Raw genomic sequence first — 21,837 nt, 5'->3', positions numbered from 1 at the left:
AAGATTACGTGGGACTTCTGGTTAGGATATAGAAAGTCACAGGAAATCATTGCTTTCATCCTAACAACCAGAAGAAGCTGGATAACCTTCAAAACCACAGAAGTCTTTTTTTTTTTTTTTTTTTTTTTATGATCCTTCAGAGAGCTGAAGATGCAGTGAAACCTAAATAAACTAATTTCCAGAAAGATGACAAGCCCTTCACAAGAGAGAAGAGTTCCACAGCTGTTTGCATTTCAGGCCAAGGAGCAGAAGAGGAGGTACCTACCATAAAAGCAGGTAAGGAGAAACCAGCTAAACTTTTAATGAACTTTTAATGGCTGTGCGTAGGCTGGCATGAGAGATTAGACTTCCAAAGAGCCTAAAAACCACAGAGCAAACCTGCAACCACCCACCAACTATTTCCCACTAGTCTTCACCTTGTGCTTGAAACTACTATGCCAAAAATCTGGGACGAGTCAGCAGAGCTGAGAGAGAGACTCTCTGAGGCACAGAGCCTCCTGTAAGTATAACACAGCACCCACTGGAGGGAAAGGGGACAATGTGCAGGAGAGCTGAGATGTGCAGGTCTCTCAGAAAACACACTGAGGCGGGAAGGAAGGAAAACCTTTGTGACATTCCATTTTTTCATAGCATGTAAAATAGCTGCCCTTGCAAGTCTGGGGAATAGGAAGAATAGAGTTGGAACCAGGGGTGACCCTGGATGTCAAAATCTTCTGCCCAGTTAATCAAAAAGTTGGCAGCTAAGCTATAAAGCAGAGGTATACTGTTCTTAGTACAAAGAGATGGTGGCTCAGTTCCAAAGACAAAGAAAACTCCTGAATTTAACCAGTGCTCAGATCCTAAGCCATGCTCAGAGGAAAATCTAGATCCTTCCTTAAAACATGTGAAGCCATTGACGAAAGTTGGCTCAGCCCAACTGTGTATCATACTGGTATAGTCTTTCACTCTAGAATCCAAATGAAAGAAGGGGGATAACCTTTTTTGGAAGTTAATATTACTTCAGGCTCTTCTATTCTTTTACACAAAATATCTTGCATACAATAAAAAATAGTGAGATATTAAAAAAGCAAGATAAGGAGTCCATGGTCAATAAAGAAAAAAAGTCAATAGAAATACACACAGAAATGGCCCAGATCAGACAGACACTTTAAAATAGCTAGGACAAAATTGCTGCAAAATATGTTGAAAAAGATATTGTAAAAGGCAATCTATTGTACTTGAATATGGTAAGTGTTATAATAGACATAAGCAATATCACAACATATATGAATAATTGAACTGATAAAGAAACAAAGGCAATATTTGATTGAAGAAGCACCATTTTTAGTCATATCTCATACTGTGTTTAGAAACCAAAGAAACAGAGAACAGCACTTCAAGAAGATGGAATAGAGAGTACAGAGACAGGCAGTTATGAAGTGGTATTGTGTAAAGCAGTGAGAATTTCCAACTCAAAGGAAAAGACAATTCTAGGGGTGGGGGCTGGACAGCTTCATGGATGTGTAACCTGTATATTCACATAGAGTCCTATACACCAAAGAACGCTTGCTTGGGTTAATGCTTTGTGGTGACCAAATCGAAATTCTTAAATATTTTACTTTATTTTATTTTATTTTACTATTTTAGAGAGAGAGAGAATGAGCATGATAGAGAGACAGAGAGGAAAAGAGAGAGAGAATCTTAGAACGCTCCACACTCAGTGTGGAGCCAGATGTGGCTCTATCCCATTACCCTGGTATCATGACCTAACCCAAAATCAAGAGTCAGTATGCTCAATTGATTGAGCCACCCATGTGCCCCAAACATTTTTTTTTAAATAATCTCTCCACCCAACATAGAGCTTGAACTCGCAACCCCGAGTTTAAGAGTCTCATACTCCACCAACTGAGCCAGCCAGGCTCAGTCTTAATTAAGAACTAAGAAATTCTTAGTCTTTGAAAATAGAACATCACATTTTATTTTGCATTGAGACCTGCAAGTTATGTAGCCAGTCCTGAGAGGAGGGAGCCTTCAGGAGAAGATAGTAAAGGGCTTTGAATATAGCATTGGACAAAGTAAAGTGATCACACATCACAGGCTCCCCAGAACAGGCCCAGTTTATACTTGTCTCATCCTAATTTTTCCTGTCACTTTATAGTGTTCTGATTTGAGCATACATTGTATGGCCATGCTGTGCTGCATGAAGGAACCTGGGAATATTTTTAAGCAGTGATGTGTTTTGAGTATATATGTTTTTCAAGTATACTTTATAGATTTCAGTGTGAAGAGCAAATTGAGTATGGGGGAAAAACCTCATTAGAGCAGTTAGGGAGCTTCTGTAAGCCACAAATAATGGTGACCTAAACCAAAGCAAGGGCTGAGGGGAAAGAAAGAAGTAGAAGATATCAGATTTGGTAAGTTTTTGGAAGTGAGCAGTAATGAAAAGAGAAGAATCAAGGATGACATCCAAGTTTCCAATTCGAAAGATCAATACAAAATGATGTTCTTATGCCAGGTTTGAAGGATAAAAGTACAAGTGATGATTAAACAAATGAGTATACTGGTCTGAAATTCAGACTAAAAGTCAAGACTGGAGGTATGGATTTGGCAAATGCATGAGGCCTATTTGTCCCCGGGTTTATTTGTGGCTATGGGTCCTGATCTTGTCAAACAGGAACTTGTTTATAAAGGGAATTACCCCCATTTCACATGACAGTGAAAAAAGTGGGGGGAGTCTTAAAATCTGTTTCAAACTCTCTCCAGTGTTGATGGCAAACGTAAGACATCATTTTCAAATGTAATCATTCGGTATTTCTACTATCTTGCTTTTTTCCTTCTTTCCATCTTCCTCTTTATTTTATTACAGAGGCATGTTATGTTGTCAATAAATATCTTGGCATGTTTTGGACTTTTTTCCCGCCTTTTTTTCCCCTGAGGTATGCTCCTTGCTGTTATTTTCTTATTTCTATTTTGATCTATAACCTACTGCTTTCATTTTAGGACAGTTCTTTGCCTTTAATTGTTTTCTTAGAATATTTTCTTATTTTTTCCTATTTAATTTATCAAAAAAATTTCCTTTTACTCATTTTAAAGAAAAAGAAAATGCTTTAAATGCTCCTTTAAATTTAAACTTCCAAGTTTAATTTTATTTTTTAATTCAAATTTTGTATTGAGATCATTGGATCTTCACATATAGTTATAAAAATAAATACAGAGATTTATCCAAGCTCAGATAGTTTCACTGGAGAATTTTACCAAACATTTAGAGAAAAATTAATAGAGGAGAGTTATGTCCATGGGATTAAGAGGATCTACAAAACAGCTAATGATGTTTAAATCAATCAACCAATCAATCAGTAAAAGAATGAATGCTTTCCTCCAAAGATCATTGGAGGTTGTCTGTTTTCACCACTTTCAATCAACATTGCACTGGAAATTCTACCCACTGCAAGTAAAAGAAATAAAAGTCCATACAGATTGTCTATGTGGAAAATCCCAAGGAATTTACAAGAAAAAAACCAAAACAAAACAAAACAAGAACTAATATATGAAGTCAGCAAGGTTCAATATTAGTTCTGGGAGGTTTTTTTTTTTTTCTTCTTTTGAGGTTTAAAATTATAAATCCAATTTCTTAATTGATTATAATGCTATTTAAATTGCATATTTAGATTTAGATTTTATCTTGGTTGAGTTTTAGTAGTTTGTAATCTACAAGGAATTGGTCAATTCCTTCTAAATTGTTGAATTTTTTAGTGTAAAGCTGTTCAGAGTATTTACTTATTATCTTTTTAATAGATGCTGAATCTGTAATGGTATACCGTATTTAATAATTTGTGTCTTCCTTCTTTACTTTTACATGTCTTGCTAGCAGTTTTTCAATTTTATTGATTTTTTTCAAAGAATGCGTTTTTTTAGTTGCACTTCTCTATTATTCCCTGTTTCAACTTCATTGATGTATTATTCTCTTTTCCTTATTACCAGAGGAAGGAAATTATCAGAGGGAGGAAATCCTCTGATTGTTTTGAGTTTATTTTGCTTTTCTTTTTCTAATTTCTTGATACAGCAATTCAGATTATTTATTTGAAATCTCTCCTCATTTCTAATCTAAACATTTATTGCTATAAATTTCCCTTTCAGCACAGGTTTAGTGGTAAACCACATATGTCGATATGCTGTGTTTTCAGTTTCATTCTGCGTATTTTTAAGCTTCCTCTGACCCATGGATTTTTAGGGGTGTTCCATGTGTTTAGAGATTTTCCTGTTGTCTGTTATTGATTTCTAGTTTCATTCTATTATGGCCAGAGAACATACTCTGTATTATTTCATTTATTTTAAATATGCTGAGCTTTTGGATATGGTCTGCCTTGATGAATGATCCATGGGCACGGAGTGTTTTCTGCTATTGCTAGGTGGGATATTCTCTACATATCCATTAGATCCTATTAGATAAGTATTTTGTACAGAACTTCTATATGCCTGTTTTCTATTAGTTCTATCAGTTGCTGAGAGGGGACATTGAAATCCCCAACTATAATTGTGGATTCATCTATTTCTCCTTCCAGCTCTATCAGTTTTCCCTCATGTATTTTGAAAGTCCATTGTTTGGTGCATACACATTTAGTGTCATTATATCTTTCTGATGGGTTAATCCGTTTATTGTTATGTCCCTCACTGTCTCTTAAAATTTTCTTTGCTATGAGATGTACGTTATCAGATAGTAATATAACCATACATGCTTTTACTTGCTTAATATTTCCATCAATGTTTTTTCATCTTTTTAATTTCAATATAGTTATGTCATTGGATTTGTACAGCATACAATACAGACAGGTCATAGTATGTACCCATTCTATTGACCTCAGTCCTTTGATTGGTGTATTTGAAATATTTACCTTTAATGTAATTATTCTTATTTTAGGGCTTAAAACTTCTGTTATTTATTTTGCATTTGTTTCTTTAAGTTTTCATTTTTCTGTTTCTCTTTTCTTATGTTCTGATAGATTACTTCAAACTAAAGAATACATCTTGATTTATATATAGTGTTTTTGAGTGTGTCTCTGTACAGTTTCTGCAGTGATTGTTCTGGAAATGACAATGTATGCATGTGACTTATGCATGTATCAACATATGCATACATATGCATGTGTCAATATTTTACCACTTCAAGTAAAGTGTGAGCACCTTAACAATTTTGCTTGCTCATCTCACAGTATCTCTTGACAGAATGGGGAAGTCTCAGGAATAGCACGGAAGACAAGTGCTGCTCCTTTCTGCTTATTACTAACAGGACTTCCAATCCATCTCCTTGCTGGTCACGTCAGCCTCACCTGATGTTGTCAGACAGATTTGTGCTTGACCTGGTAGAAAAAGGAGTCTAGCTGGGCTGTCTTCTTTTGGCAGGTTGAGCATTGGGAAATGCAAGGTCTGGGCAGCAGAAGGGTAGAGAAGGGTGTCACCATCCTGTTCTTCTGGTCCTGGGATCCCAAGCCAGCTTACCTTCTGTAAGAGATTCAAGCAATCCAGGGACTGATCAAGAAAAAAGATATGACAGGATGGGCCGTAACACACAACAAACTTTATTGGTGCTTGGATAGCGTTGCAATGAGAAGGGAATTCCCTCACAGCTTATGGTGAAGATGCCACTAACTAGAAGGGGAGGAAGGCAAGGGAACTCCCAGGGAAGTAGGGGTATTAAAGAGGGTGCTTATATGTCTGGGTGATGTCACTCAGAAGCACTGTGGAAGTCTCTGGGTCAAACAGCACCAAAGAGCAGCAGCAACTTAGAGCCTTACAACCATAAGGCCCTATCTTGTCAGTAACTGCTTTGGGTGAGGTTTTGTAGGGCATGCAAAGTAGGCAAGCTCTAAATGGCTAAAAATTGCTTACTTGACCTATTTTTAAAATAATTGGATGTATAAAAACTTGAGTTTGGCACTGGCCAACTTTTGAGCTAACAAGTCTTAGCCTGCAGTGAAGAAACAGACAACCCAACCTTTGCCTCATTTATAGAACACCTCTTTCCCACCTTGCAGAGTATTCCTTTGGTTGCCTCTATCTCTCTCAGTTTTATTTAGGTATCATTCACATATCATGCAGTCAATCCACTTAAAATATATAATTCAGTATCTTTTAGTATATTCACAGAGTTGTTGCATCGATTACAACAATTTTAGAACATTTTCATTACTCCAAACAGAAACTCCAAGCTCATTAGCCATTCCCCACCAATCCCTTCCATTGACCTGCCAGCTTCCATCAACCACTAGTCTACTTCTGTACTTCCTATGCCTATGCTGGAAACTTCAGATAAACAGAATAATACAATATGTGATCCTTGGTGACTGACTCCTTTCACTTAGCATGTTTTCAAGGTTCATTCATACTGTAGCAGTACTAATTTTTTTTTATTTTCAGATAATATCCCATTGTATTCATAGATCATCTTTTATTTATCCATTCATCATTTGATGGACACTGAAGTTTCTACTTTTCACTATTATGAATAATGCTGCTATGATATTTGTGTACAAGCTTTTGTGTGAACATACATTTTTTTCATTTCTTTGGATATATGCCTGGAAGTAGATTGCTGGTTTATATGGTAACTTATATTTAGTCATTTGTGGAAATGCCATATTAATTTTCTAAAAAGCTGCACCAATTTACATACTCACTACTACTGTAGTGAGAGTTACAATCTCTCCACATCCTTTGTTTTTTGTTTTTTTTTTTCCTTTTTGATTACAGCCATCCTACTGCATGTGAAGTGGTATCTCATTGTGGTTTTGATTTGCATTTCCCTAATGATTGGTGATGTTAGGCATCTTTTCATGTGCTTATTGACCATTTGCATATTTTTCTTGGAGAAATGTCTATTCAGATCCTTTGCCCATTTAAAACATTTTTTTTAATGTTTATTTTTTGAGAGAAAAATAGAGAGAGCAGGGGAGGAGAAGATAGAGAGGAAGACACAGAATCCAGAGCAGTCTCCAGGACCTGAGCTGAAGTTGGATACTTAACCGACTGAGCCACCCAGGTGCCCCAATCCTTTGCCTATTTTTTAATTGTATTTTTATTATTGAGGATTCTTTGCATATTCTGGATACAAGTCCCTTATGAAGATTTTCTACATATAAAACCATGTCATCGGCAAACAGAGGTATAGCTTACTTCTTTCTTTCCAACCTGGATAGCTTTTCTTTCTTTTCTTGATTACTGGCTAGAACCTCCAATACAATTCTAATTTCCTTACCCAAGTCCATTTATCATCAGAAATACACCCCATGGTGTTTCACATGGTGTCTTATTTCCTGTGCATCTTGTTTAAATGCTTAGTTAATTTTATACCTTGAGATATGCTAACTTTCATGGATAATAGAAAATGCAATTTACTAAACGAAAGCTATGTAATATCACTGTTTTAGTTCTGAATGAATGTTTCACAAACATTCTTAAATTGTTCAGTTTGTTCATTTTCTATTAAATTTGCCTTGGCAAAAGTCTCCATGTGCATGAATATTAATTTTTACCCAATTGAAGAGATTAGAACAGGCTAATAACATCACCTTTTAAAATCATTTGAGTTTCCCTAAAAATGTCCTCTGTAAAATAAGAATGCAGTGCACTTGAATTTCCACAATCATATTTTAAAAAGGTCATATACTATTATTGGTTATAAAATTGATGAAACCACTGAATTCTTTATTGTATTACAAAGAAAGAGAAAAAATAATTTTGCCATGGTCCATATATGTCTCTGTGATACATAGCTCCATACATGAACATACATATTTAATGTTTATTGTTTACCTGCTATAACACCGTATGCAGTGAACTGAAACATTCAAAAAGGTTAAAATACTCTGATTTTAAAGAATGAAGAATCCCTCCATGTTAAAGGAGATCAAAACATGAAAATTAAATATACCATGTGATCTTGGACTGGATCCAGAATCAGAAAAAAAGTATTTGCTCTAAGTATCACTATTGGGACAATGTTAAATTTCATGATTTTGGGAATTCTATTATGGTTATAAAAGTGAATGCAGTCAGGGGTAAAGGGGCAGAAAATTTGCAGTTTTCTTTTAAGTGGTTCAAATAACAATAATGCTGATGATACTTCTATCTCTCTGTATGTAATTATCTCTGTCTATATATAATAATTATCTCTGTCTCTATATTTGTATATAGAAACACAGATATAGATATAATGTGTAGGTAGAAGAAACAGAAAAAAAAAATGAATGACATGGCAAATGTGACAAAATGCTAACAATCCATGAGGGTAAAGGACACACTGGAGTTCCTTGTCCTAATTCAACCTCCATAAATTTGAAATTATTTCAAAATCAAAAAGTTAATACATAAACTGTTTTTTTGCTGTCTTCAGGGAGTTTACAGTCCAGTTGGAGTTACAAGACCTACTATAAACATGAAGACTGTTCAAATTCAATTGGTTACAAGACAATACAAGAGATAATTTCACCAAATCAGTGACTGACATTAAGTCTCTACTACATGCCAGTCACTGTGCATGGCCTCAGACTGTGAGAATGAAAACACATAAACCTCTTCCTTTATTATCTTATAGCTCGGTAGGAGAAAGAGAGACTCCCAAACAAATATTTCTACCTGGGAGAAGAAATGTACTACTAGAAGTATCTGTATGCTCCAAAGGAAGAACCAGTTCTATCCAGGGGTGCTGTGGAAGCTTGAGGAAGAGGTGAATTATGTGCTGGCTCTGAAGGGAGTGGCAGTATCAGAATGGGCCTGCAGCGCTGCCCGTACAAGGAGGCAGTTGCCCTGTGCCCCAGCTGTTGACCTCAAAATTCACCACTCATCATGTTTCCAGAGGCCAAGCACCCACAGTGCTTGTACAGAAGGGAAACTCTGTACAGAAGGGAAACTGAGGGTGACTTTGGCCAAGGAGCCCCAGAAGACCTTACCAAGACTTTCATAGGCTGCCAGGCATCCAGGGTGCTTCCACCCAAATTTCCTTCCTTTCCCCAGACTTGTGCTGGAGTCTGATGAGGCTTCCAGCTTTGCCCGACCCCCTTCCTTATTTCCTTTTTCTCAGACATTTTCTTTAATGCAAATTTAAAATTTTAATTTATTTATTTATTCTTGAGAGAGAGAGAGAGAGAGAGAGAGAACATGTGAGCTGGGGAAGGGCAGACAGAAAGGGAGAGAGAGAGAATCCCAAGCAGGCTTTGCACTGTTGGCACAGAGCTTGACGTGGGACTCACACCCACAAACTATGAGATCATGACTTAAGCCAAAATCAAGAGTCGATGCTTAACCGACTGAGCCACCCAGGTGCCCCCCTTCAATGCAAATTTAATAGCATCCTGGTCTCTGATTCTGGGAAAATTAACTTTGGTGGATAGGAGTCTTATGAAGTCAGCAACTAGGATAAAAGATGTTTCACTAGGTGGCAGAACATCATGCCGATGTTCTTCTGGCTGCTGTATGCACACCAGGGGGGAGAAAAGGAATCTTGCTATTCTTAAGAGCTGATATGAAGAGGACACATTTTCCACCTCTTGTGAACTTCAGATTATCCCCCTTTCCTCCTCATTTGGGAGCCCTCATCTTTTGGGAAACCATTTCTCTCACCACTCTGAATCTAAGCTTTTGACTAAAAAAGGAAGGGAGAGTTCTAGAAAATAAATGTTGGTTTTTCCTAGAGGATATGCAAAGATGACAATTACACTGTCATTCTCTGGAGTCTCCTATAGTAGCAACTACACAGCAAAATATACCAATAACTTCCACTGCCATAGAGGTTTGGGGGGAAGTTTGTGTACTTCTGACTTTAGACCTTCACTCGTCATTGACCAAGGCATAGAATCAGCCTTCTCTATGAATTCCTTTGGCTGAACAGTCAGGGCTTCTTTTATGTCCACTTCTTGGATGGGTTATGAAATTTCACAGCTAGTCTGTGATATGTCTTAGACAAACCTAAGGTCATTTTGAATCAATTTCTGAGACTATTTATTTCTCATCCTGGATTTGAACTTACATATATTTTTCCTATTGGTTATGTTTTCGTTACATTTACTGGAAATTTTTCTGAATTTTTTCCCTTTTATTTTATCATGTTTCTTGGTATCTAGAAGGTTTTTGATAAATTATTCTTTTCATTTATTTTATTTAAAAATAAATGCCGAGGGGGCGCCTGGGTGGCGCAGTCGGTTAAGCGTCCGACTTCAGCCAGGTCACGATCTCGCGGTCCGTGAGTTCGAGCCCCGCGTCAGGCTCTGGGCTGATGGCTCGGAGCCTGGAGCCTGTTTCCGATTCTGTGTCTCCCTCTCTCTCTGCTCCTCCCCCGTTCATGCTCTGTCTCTCTCTGTCCCAAAAATAAAAAAACGTTGAAAAAAAAAATAAAAATAAAAATAAAAATAAATGCCTAAGGGCACCTGGGTGACTCAGCTGAGCGTCAGACTTCGGCTCAGGTCATGATCTCATGATTTGTAGGTTCGAGCCCTGCGTTGGCTCTATGCTGACAGCTCAGAGCCTGGAGCTGTTTCAGATTCTGTCTCCCTCCCTCTCCGCCCCTCCCTGACCCATGCTCTGTCTCTCTCTCTCTCTCTCTCTCAAAAAAATAAATATTAAAAAAATTTTTTTAAATGTGTGACTAAATCACAGCCTGATAATCTTAATAGCTTTGTATTATACATTTCAGTCCACACAAATTTTAAAATATAAATTATAAAGTAAGGCTCTGTTTTCCTCCCATATAATAATCACTTTCCCAGTACCCTTTAATAAATAATTTTTCCCCACCAATCTATGATCTCACCCTTATTATACATGAAAGTAGTATCTATGATAGGTGATTTTCTGATCTATTTATTCTGATAATCTTACCTAGCCATCAGTTCGCCTGCCAAAATTGTATTGTTTTGATTATCATGGATTGTATTGTACTTTGATATCTGGTAAGAACAGGGCACATTAGTTATTTTTATTTTTCAAAAAATTCTTCATTGTTCAAAACCTGCCCTCCTTTCCTGAATTTGAATTGAAATTTCTTGAAGCCCATAAATTACTTTGGAAAGAATTGACATCTTTACATTGACTAAGTTTTCCTGTCAAAAAATATAAAAATATCTTTATGAGCTTATCAGCAAAAGGTGATACTTTTTTTTATACATTTCAGTTTGGGTCAAGAGTAATGTTAAGTATTTTATGGGGCACCTGGATGGCACAGTCAGTTAAGTGTCCAACTCTTGAGTTTGAGCCTCACATTGGGCTCTGCACTGACAGTGCAGAGCCTGCTTGGGATTCTCTTTCTCCCTCTCTCTGCTTGTGCATGTGCTCGCTCTCTCTCTCTCTCTCTCTCAAAATAAGTAAATAAACATTTTAAAAAAGAGTAATGTCAAGTGATTTATATTTTTGTTGTTTCTGCATAAATGATAATCCCCTATTACATATTTACCTAGATATTGCTGATAGAGAAGAGATTTTTTTTCTAATCTTCTCATTTGACTGAACTCTTGTATTTGATTGAATATTTTGACTTGTTTCTCTCAGGTTTTCTTATCATACTTTTACACTATTGTGTACTAATAATTTTGTTCGCAAAGGGTCTATTTAGATAGTATCTTGCTTGTGTAACGTTTCTTCCCTTTTTTCCTTTTGTACATCTCTGGAGTTGTGTGTCTACTGTGTGTTCATGTTATGATATTATTTTGAACTTTTGAATCACATGCCTGAAAATTGGTTTCTGTAGATTGAGAATGAATGACTTCCATGAGAGAAAATAAGACTATGCTTTCTTGTAAATATCTTCAGAAGCAATGATGCATATTTCAAAGTCGTACAAAACAAATGATCTATTTTTTTCCATGTATATTGTGAGAACCCTCCATGAATCATGACTTACTCTTAATAATATATCAGAAATCTTTAGTGGGCTCTCTTATCAAACTTGCTACTAAGGAGACTACATGGAATCTTCTTGTATAGGGCTGGATGATTGCTGATTGGGGGCTCCTCTGTGCAGGTCACACTCCTTTAATGTCCGAAAGAGGCCATATGAAACTTCAGGGCACTTTGCTCTTGTGACAGCCATTGTCCTTTGTTGCTAAACAAAAAATCAGATTGCCTTCTTTAATCATGTTTTTTATAGACCTTTACTTCATTTGTTGGACAACTAATGAGAAGTAGGGAGTGACCATAGTTTTAGAGGTTGAAAAAAAGAAAACAACTTCACTTAATTTACAAAGAACTGAAATGTCACTGGAGTTTCTGAGATTCCTAATTTCTACAGAATTCTATTGTACCCAACTCCAGGGAATCATAGAAAGTCTTCTCAATCTTTTATAGTTGTATTATACTGTATTTATTTTTTCTTCTTTCTTATGCATCATAAACACAAGCATTACTGAAGTCTATAAAGTTGTTGGCTTTACTGGAACTGAAAGCTGCTGAGTCATCACATGAATCCTAGTTGCCAAACTGAGAGCATTCATTCTGCACTTGAATAAATCCTACAGAGCTTCAGAGGCATATTTGAGAAAGTGTACCAATTTTTTTTTTTCTTGAGGAACTAATTTTTGTTTGTTTGTTTTACAATTATAATTTCATCTTTCTCAATTTTCTTGGGACATAGGGACTACACAGCCCAGGTTTTGTAAATGATAACATTGTACTTATCCAAAACCATCTAGAGTCAACGACGATGGTGAAAAATGTGTCCCGTATTTATTCCCACCGCCATGTAATAGCTCTCAATTATTCAATGGCTCTGAAGGGCTCACAGGTGCCCCCCAAAACTATAGCACACTTTTAACCAAAATTAAAAACTTTCAGTTCACCTCACGATACTAAATGGTTCTGAACTATGAATCCCCTCTTACACATCTTGCCCTGAGAAACTACTGGTACTAATATGTGAGCTATCAGTTCCCTCTTTGTGAGTGTCTTTCAGATGTAGCTAGAAAGTCATGCTTGTTAAATCTACTATGTCATTGCTGGGAAAAAGTCTATAGGCTTTGGTTAACTTAGAAGTATATTCATTCAACATTTATTGAATGCCTATGATGTTTAGATCTATGTACAAGAGAAGAGAAAAATGAATAACACAAAGACTTGACCTAATACATAGATCATTGTGTGCTTTTGTAGGCTGAGCAAAAATAATTTTGACAAAATGGCCCAGTGTGCAGAAGCTTGTTGTCCTCCATAGTCAAAACATGGGCTTTCAGGCCATGTATTAAAAAGCAAGTGAAATAGCACTGCCATGAAAGACCAAAGGACAATGGGGCTGTTCCAGAGACCTGTTTAGAAAAGTTGCTGTCTGGGCAGTTTTTGTTCAGTAGCTGCATGCATGGTTAATGACCCATGCAATCGTGGACCTTGACAAAGTAAACAATTTCTCAACAATATCTCCAAAAGACTAGACAGAATTGTTCAACTTCTGTAACTAAAAGTGGAATTTGAGGTGGTATAACATTATCTGAGTAGTATGAATTAAGACCTTCGAAAACTGTAGTTCCAATTTCTCAGTTATCTTTTGTAGAACACCCAAGGAGAAGGGCACATTCACATCTCAGGCTGTTCAACCTACAAAATAAGAGAACTAGTTGGCATGATACAATCCTATAAAGAATTCCATTCTGGAAAAGTAGTAATGAGATGAAAGAGACATAAAACAGCTGGCATGACACCGAAACTTTCCCTTGGCCACTGCTGCTCCCCACTCCAAACATGTCAAGCTCAGCACAACTCATGTGTACAAACCGTTCCTCAGAAATGGCCAAGCAACCTGCTAGCATGTGCATATCATTTAGTCACAGGTTCCCTTGAAAGAAAAACTTAAAATGATTGTAAGTATATTTCTTATTGCTTCCCTCATTCCTTTGCTCCCTTCCTTCCTTTTTCTCTGTTTTTATTCCTTCTCAGGCTTCTTTAGTATTATGTGTCAGGTATTGTCAGAGATGTTGAGGTGGTGGTTGGGGGCATCTGGTGAAATGTAGAAAAAAGGGAGAAAAGATAGTAAAAATGAATAAAAACCATTAAAACAATAAATAAGTTTTGGTCTTCTTCATCAAAGTTGAATCAGAGAGACAGATGTAAAACAAAACAAACAAAAAAACCCCAAAAGTGGACAAAGTAATAGTGCATAGAATGTGCCATGATAACTAGGCAGGTAAGCAACTGGATCACGAAGTTTTGTAAATCCTTGCCTGGATTGTGCAAAATGAGAAAATCTGATTCCACATTTGCTAGAATCCCACCCAATGTAACCATCTCCAGTATACTGGTTTTATTTGTTTATTTAATAAGTATTAGTACAGCACTTACATACAAGTCTTTCACTAAGAGCTTTGGAAATCACTGAGATTTGGAAGAAAGACCCCCAAATGTAGGGACACAGAATTAAAAGTAGGCAGAGGACAAACGGACACATAATCACCACCAAGACAAGGAAATATATAGGATGCCTATCTGGTGGGTGGTAAAATACAAGGTGCTTTGGAAGTTGTAAAGAGGAAGAAATCATTGTGTAATTTAGGAATGTAGATCTGGGTATAGGAGTCTGCAGGGACACAAGGACGTGTACCTCGTCTTTCCCTGCCCCAACCATGTGCACTTGTCCCTCTCAGCATTCTCTGACCACGGTACTCACTGCCCCAGGTCTCCTCTGCAAAATGCGTCTTGCTCCTTTTAGTTTTCTTTGTGGCTGAACCCGAGTTTGCTTACTCTCACCAAAATTGTCTTGCAGACCAAGCAAATCCTCGCTGATATAAAAATGGAGGATAGTGAGTCAATATGTGAGAGCTGTGAGGTAATACATTTGCATTTTAATGGGCATTTTGGAGATAATGTCCCAAAGGAATGGTGAGAAATTTTCTGGGAACACCACAGGCTGGTGGCAGAAATAGTTTGGGGTAAGTCGGTAGAGGTCTTTCAACTCTTACCACATTAGAAACCACTTTTTCTGCCATCATGCAGGGCTGTTCCTCTAAGTATATTTACCTTTTAAAAAACTAAGAAGACCAGCTGTAGAAGACTCTGTTATTTAACTGAAACCTAGTTGTGATACCACCCACAAAGAGCTCCATACAATTTCCCTTATGCACCCACAGTCTAGCCCTGGGGATTTGATGTCTTAGGAAAACCAAAAGTGACCTGTAATTACAAGCAAACATCACTATTTTTTATTTCGTGTTTACGCTAAATGTTTCTTCTACACTTTAAAAAGAACGATTGTATCATTAAAGCGATTCCTTTGGGTGGTTAGGACTTGATTTTCTCCCCCCATTTTTCAGATGGAAGTGACTTAAAGAGCCATGGGGCCCACTTGTCACATGCTCCTCCTAGAGCATGGGCGACCAGACTTAGGTCCAGATGTCACACACAATTGCTTTGATGCTCTACCACTCCTTCCCCATGGCCACCATCTCCTAAAAGTTTTAGATATCATATTTTGTTTAGTTTTTAAAATTAAGAAAATGGAGGCACCTGGGGGTCTCAGTCGGTTATGTGTCCAACTTCAGCTCAGCTCATGATCTCACGGTTCGTGGGTTCAAGCCCCATGTCGGGCTCTGTGCTAACAGCTCAGAGCCTGAAGCCTGTTTCAGATTCTGTCTCTGGCTCTTTCTGCCTCTCCCCTGCTGGTGCTCTGTCTCTCTCTCTCTGAAATAAATAAACATTAAAATAATTTTTTTTTAATTAAGAAAATGAAGCATAATTTTGTTTTGAATATTTAGAAGAATTTCACAATGCCTTTGGAGAACATTGCAGTGCTTGGTGTTGCAAAATCAAGGTGGAAAATAATTGACACACAGTTCAGATGAGGGATATAATTTTTTTTTCTTGCATGATTTTAAGCCTATAATAATTTCTTCTCAATTATTTCATATATCCTTATGCAGGGTCTGTTTCTAGATATAAAGCTATCATTAAAAATGATATGTGAGAGGTGCCTGGGTGGCTCGGTCAGTTAAGTGTCTGGCTCTTGGTTTCAGTTCAGGACATCTCATGGTCTGTGAGATCAAACCCCTCCTCCAGCTCTGCACTGGCAGTGAGGAGCCTGCTTAAGATTCTCTTTCTCCTTCTCTCTGCCCTGCCCCACTCTCTCTTTCTGTCTCAAATAAATAAACAAACATTTTTAAAAAAATGATATGTGAATGTTAAAGACCTATTTCATGCTTTCTTGTCTAAGCATTAACAGGCTGGAGAGAAAAACAGGGATATATATATATTATATCTATATATCTATATCTATATCTATAGATTTATATCTATATCTATATATCTATATCTATAGATATAGATATAGATATATAGATATATAGATATATATAAATGTTTATTTATTTATTTTGAGAGGGAGTTTTGGGGAAGAGCAGAGAGAAAGGGAGAGAGAGAATCCCAAGCAGGCTTCAAGCTCAGTGCAGAGCTTGATGCAAAGCTCCATCTCATGACTGTGAGATCGTGACCTGAACCGAAATCAAGAGTCAGGTGCTTGACCAACTGCGCCACCCAGGCACCAGTGTGATATTTGTATTTGGAAATGTCAAACCTTTATTTGGAAGCCCATATGTGTCAGGTTTTAAACTTTTTTTTTTTTTAAACTCCCCTTACCCTCTACACAGACCGTTGAGACTGTTTAACTCTACAGATTTACACTTGTCCGTCAGTCTGCTGATGAAAGGATTAGGTCTGTCAGGATGGTTGGCCTCAGAAAGAGAGTACCTTGTCCTGACTGATGAAATCAGACACATTGTTGGCCGGCGTCCCATTATTTCCTCTAGCATTAGGAGTTGTTTCAGGCTGATTTTGCAGTTTTTTGTATACTTTACCAAAAAATGGAAAGAAAACCTGGGGTGTTATAAGAAAGTCTGAAAATTTTCCTGGATGAGAAAATTTTAGCATCAAATCATTAGTTAAAAAAAATCTTCCTGCATGTGGTCTAGGTTTTTTCTCCCCATTCTTCTCACCAGTCACTAGAATGTTGTTTAAGAAGAATAACTGGCTAGGCCATCAAAATGAGAATCAAGGTGGCATTTGTCTGACCTTTTTGGCAGGATATACTGTCCTCACACATTAACTCTGCAATAACAGAATTTTGCGTTTTCCCCCTTTTCCTGCCATGGAACAACCCCAAAGGAAAACTGAGAAAGATTCCACTTGGATAAGTCCTGAGTTAAGTATTTCAACTGGATAGGACTCACTTCTCCTTCCTTGCTGTTCCTCAATTTTTTAATTTTATTTTGTCACAGTATAGTGAATAATGCCATATGATAATTAATTAAGATTCATCCATTTTTGCCAACTCACTTCTTTAGTCAATACATTGGGGACTTAAAAAGCTATCAAAATATAGTCAAATAAGCTTAGAACTCCAACTATCGGATTGAAACGTTAATCACTAATTGTTCAGTATATTCACACCAGCATCCACATGTGAACACACACACACACACACACACACACACGTGAAAATAGCAAATATAGAGTGAGCTGTAGAAAAATAATTTGTAGGAATTTTTTTAATGATAGAAAAAACGTGGCTGCAATGTTCAACACCAGATTAAGCTTTAAAATTAAGGAAGTTGAAATTGGAAATCATATAAAATTAATACTTTCACATTGCTTTCAAATTTATATAGTATACATAGTTTTTCATATTTAAAAGATTTAAATTATAAGCACAGAAATACCTCATCTGTGATGATCTAGGATCATAAACAAGTAAGATACAAGTTTTGATCTGTATTTAACATTACATCTTCATAAGAATATTTTTTTACAAATGGAGCAAGAAGAAACATCTATAAAAAGAAAATATTTTGGTATTCAAATTTTACAGCAGGCATTTGTTTAACTAAAAAAGGAAGAGAAAAGGGAAAAATAAAGGGATGGAAGAAGGACTCGAGAAAGAAGGGGAAAGAGAAAGAACTAAGAAGTGGAAGAAGAGGAAAAAGAGGAGGAAGCGGAGAAGGAGGAAAAGAAGGGGTTTGGGGAAGAGAAGGGGAGGAGGAGGAGCTAATGAAGGATTTTTCCAATCCTGTGCCGTGATGACCTTTCATAATTTGTCATTCATGGTATGTCATCCTGAGTTAAACTTGGCATCACAGTTTAGAGATATACAATTAAATACAAAACAAAACACAACAAAAATATTTTAGTGATTTGGTAAGTATTAAAATTCCTGGGCTATATTTTCTTCATTATGGAAATAATTCTGTGTGCCTTGGACATCCCCAAATAATTCAGCAATTTATGGATTTAATAAATAAGATAAAATCTGAATACTCTAAATGCTTCTCAGCCACAGGAAACATACTCTACCTTGGGTTTGAATATATGTGGAAATGTAGCCATGTAGCATTATTTATGGTGTTATATTTTTTAGGTTGTTAGGACATTATTAAAATCAGATCTGGAATTTTTAAGCTATATAATGCTTGCTATCTGTTGGTTTCAGGAAAAAAATAATCACTACTTTTTCCCATCTCATTTAAAATATAGTAGAGTCAAACTGCAGAAACTAAGCTAAACCAGAAATGCATTGTATAGCAGTCACCTTTTGCATTCGAGAAAAACTCTATTTTTTGCAGCCCTGAACAATTGTTAAAAAAGTCATGTGTTGCCTGTCAGGTCTCAGATGTAGATTCAGCTGAATACTTGCATTTAAAATAATTAGCTTAGATGGCATTCGTTTCCATACTAATGGGCCTTTAGTCCCATTAGCAAAGATCAGGTGGACAGTTTCAATTCAGCAAAAATCTTTCATTTATAAAATTAAACAAGAATTTCAAAAATATGAGGTGCCAGTGACCATCAAAAGTACACTTTGAAAGCAGTGGTGTTGGGCTACAGCCTGATTCTTCTGTTTGAAGCTATAATTATCCTAGTCATTGAGAAATGAAGATTCTTGTACTATCTATTCTGAAAGATGCATTGTAAGGACTGCTTAGTCCTGGTCAAATACGAAATTTAGATGAGCATAAAATAGACTTCTTTCTTAATTATGTAGATTTTCTGGTTAGTGACAAACCCTCAGAGGTGCAAAGATGCACTAAAATCTTTTTTATGTTTTTTTTTAAACCAATTATCTTTTCTTTATACCAATTCATTAAATTTGTATCTTAAATGTTTCCACTGTGTTGTGATTTCGAAAATAAATCTGGAGACTTATCATATCTTACTTGCAGACAAAAGTTTTTTTAAACACATTATTTCACTTAATTTTTCCCTAATAATATATTTGCACTTGATATTATTATTGATTAAAAGGTACTAAATTAACAAAAATATTTAGTTTCCTTAATTTAAACTGAGGTAACATTTAGTAATTCAGATAAGAGAATAAAATATGTGATGTAGAAAGAGGTTAATTAATAGTATTTTAACATTGGAAGGGACCTCAGAGGTCATTTAAGTTCTTTCTCAAATCAGGGAGCTTCACAACAGTAGGCCTAAGTTTATTCATCCCCTGGTTGCTTACTTTCAGGGATGGAGAACTCATTTCTTCATGAGACAAGCATTTACATTATTGAAACTGTTATCTATCTTCTTGCATCTCCTACCTATTGGTCATATTTTCCTTTTGAAACATTGGGGAAAATAAGTCTATTCCTCTCTACACATGATACCTCCCAATATTTAAAAATTCTATTCTGTTTGGGGCGCCTGGGTGGCTCAGTTGGTTGAGTGACCGACTTCAGCTCAGGTCATGATCTCACAGTCTGTGAGTTTGAGCCCCACATCGGGCTCTGTGCTGACAGCTCAGAGCCTGGAGCCTGCTTCCGATTCTGTGTCTTCCTCTCTCTCTGCCCCTCCCCCACTCATGCTCTGTCTCTCTCTGTCTCAGAAATAAATAAACCTTAAAAAAAATTCTATTCTGTTCTTAATTAGATCTTCCCTTCTCTAGTTTTCCAACCACTCTTTTATGGCACGATATTCAGACCAGATTCTAAACTATCCCACTTAAATTATTCTAAATTCTCTCTACTCTGTCCTGTACCATGACATCTAAGACTTCATTCGGTATTCTGGATGTTGTCTGACTAGGACCAAATACATTGATGGAGAAAATCTCAATCTATTTGAGCAATATTTTCTCTCTCAATGCAACATATAAACATATAGTTGGCATATTGGAGAGTGCACTGTTCTTGTTGGAAAGTGCTTGGATTAAATGCAAGTAACAGATTACTTGGAGTCAAAACCAAAACTTTCTTATGTGGTATGAATCCAGCCTACAATGATAGAGGTCAGCAGAGGTCAGACTCAGCTGAGCAGACAGTTGCTCCTTTCTTGGAGTGTAGCAAGGAGGTACCGATCTCACACTCTATCTGTTGCTTTGTTGCTTGCTTTTGAAAGCCAGCAGAAGGTACCAGAATAGTTTTTTGCCTTCCTTTTTCCTCTTCTTCCCCAATGCAAGTAATCCAGATACCTAAAATGGCAATCCCCAAATCTCCAAACCTAAAATGATACCATGCATAAGTATTGTCATAATTTTGCTATCATTTATTTCTTGTGTGGAATGAATAGGGTACTTTGATATGCTCTTTACTTACCTCTTTGGTTGTCAAATGACTTATCTTAAAATGGTTATCTTGTGATAGCTTCATCTCAAATGTTTATGCTGTGATGACAGAGTTAAAGCCAAATACCATCTTCTTTTTATTTTTTATGTTTTAGAGAGAGAGAGAGAGAGAGAGAGAGAGCATGAGGGCAGAGGGAGAGAGAGAGAGAGAGAGAGAGAGAGAGAGAATCTTAAGCAGGCTCCATGCTCAGCACAGAGCCTGACGTGGGGCTCAATTCCATGACCCTGGGATTATGACCTGAGCTGAAATCAAGAGTTGGATGCACAACCCACTGAGCCACCCAGGCACCCCCAAATACCATCTTCTTAATCATTATTAACCAAGAAGAGCTATAGAGAACATTCATCTGTCAGATCTGCAGACTCTCAACCTTGGGTGGAAAGCTACAGAGGCATAGAGGTAGCTTACCAGCTAGTTTACGTTAAAACTGCCAACACTGATGCCTAGCTCTCAATTCTAAACTGCACAGGAATGTTAAAATTAAATTTCCATGACTACTGTATTTTCAATAGTGAATTTTCCTTATCTTAGTTCTCTATCATCTTGAACTCATTTCCCCTCATATTTGCAATTCAAATAGGTAGAATGAAGGGCACTGCAGGTATAATGAGATAAGGAATAGGGTGAATAGGAAAAGAATCTGTGGGTAGATATGACTATTGACTTTTAGCCATGTAATTGATTTAAAGACTAACAATAGAAGCCAAAAAACAAAAGTGTTTTCTTCAATAAAGTATCTGCTTTTATGTTAGAATTTATGGAATTCTTCACCTAGATATCTTTAGTGTAGTTGGTATTACTAGTCTTATCTTGATACGTCTTTCTTATACTGTGCTGAGGTAGGTCAAGGGCAATTCACAGGTGGGAACACATCAGAGCACTGTAAACAAAACTTAAAAATGAAAGTAAAGAGTATAAGTTTTGGACCCACATCTAGGCAGCCTCATGTGCATGCCTAACTCAGCCAGCTTCCTGGTGAGATTGAATAGTTCTTATCCTTATTAATAGTCTCAGCTTTTTTCCTTCTCTCTTTTCTCTCTAAAACAAGTATAAGTCCTACTTCTCAGGATCTTGATGAAGATTTAATTAACTGGCATATGTAAAATTTCTAAAATCACTAGATACTTCATAAATGTGTCTTGCCTTCCTCTGATGCCCTGATATTTTTGGTAAAGTTATACTGAATACTTATTGATTAAAATTACATTTTCATTTTATTACAGTGTATGCTAAACATTTAACCTTTGGTTTAGGAAGTATATATTTCATCTTACAATATGAAAATCTA

The 21,837-nt window shown here is 36.6% G+C and overlaps 1 long non-coding RNA gene across 1 annotated transcript in view; it reads left to right on the top strand.

The window, feature by feature from the left end:
• Positions 1–145: 145 nt before the first annotated feature.
• LOC125937942 (uncharacterized) overlaps positions 146–21,837 on the top strand; it is a 144,721-nt gene continuing 123,029 nt past the window's right edge. Inside the window, exon 1 of the long non-coding RNA XR_007462557.1 lies at positions 146–276. This is a non-coding gene — a long non-coding RNA (uncharacterized LOC125937942). The remainder of the gene's footprint in view (positions 277–21,837) is intronic.

The sequence above is a fragment of the Panthera uncia genome (assembly GCF_023721935.1).
Source record: "Panthera uncia isolate 11264 chromosome B2 unlocalized genomic scaffold, Puncia_PCG_1.0 HiC_scaffold_24, whole genome shotgun sequence".
Taxonomy (NCBI): Eukaryota; Metazoa; Chordata; class Mammalia; order Carnivora; family Felidae; genus Panthera; species Panthera uncia.
The sequence above is the reverse complement of the archived record's forward strand: the minus strand, read 5'-3'. Positions and strand labels throughout refer to the sequence as shown.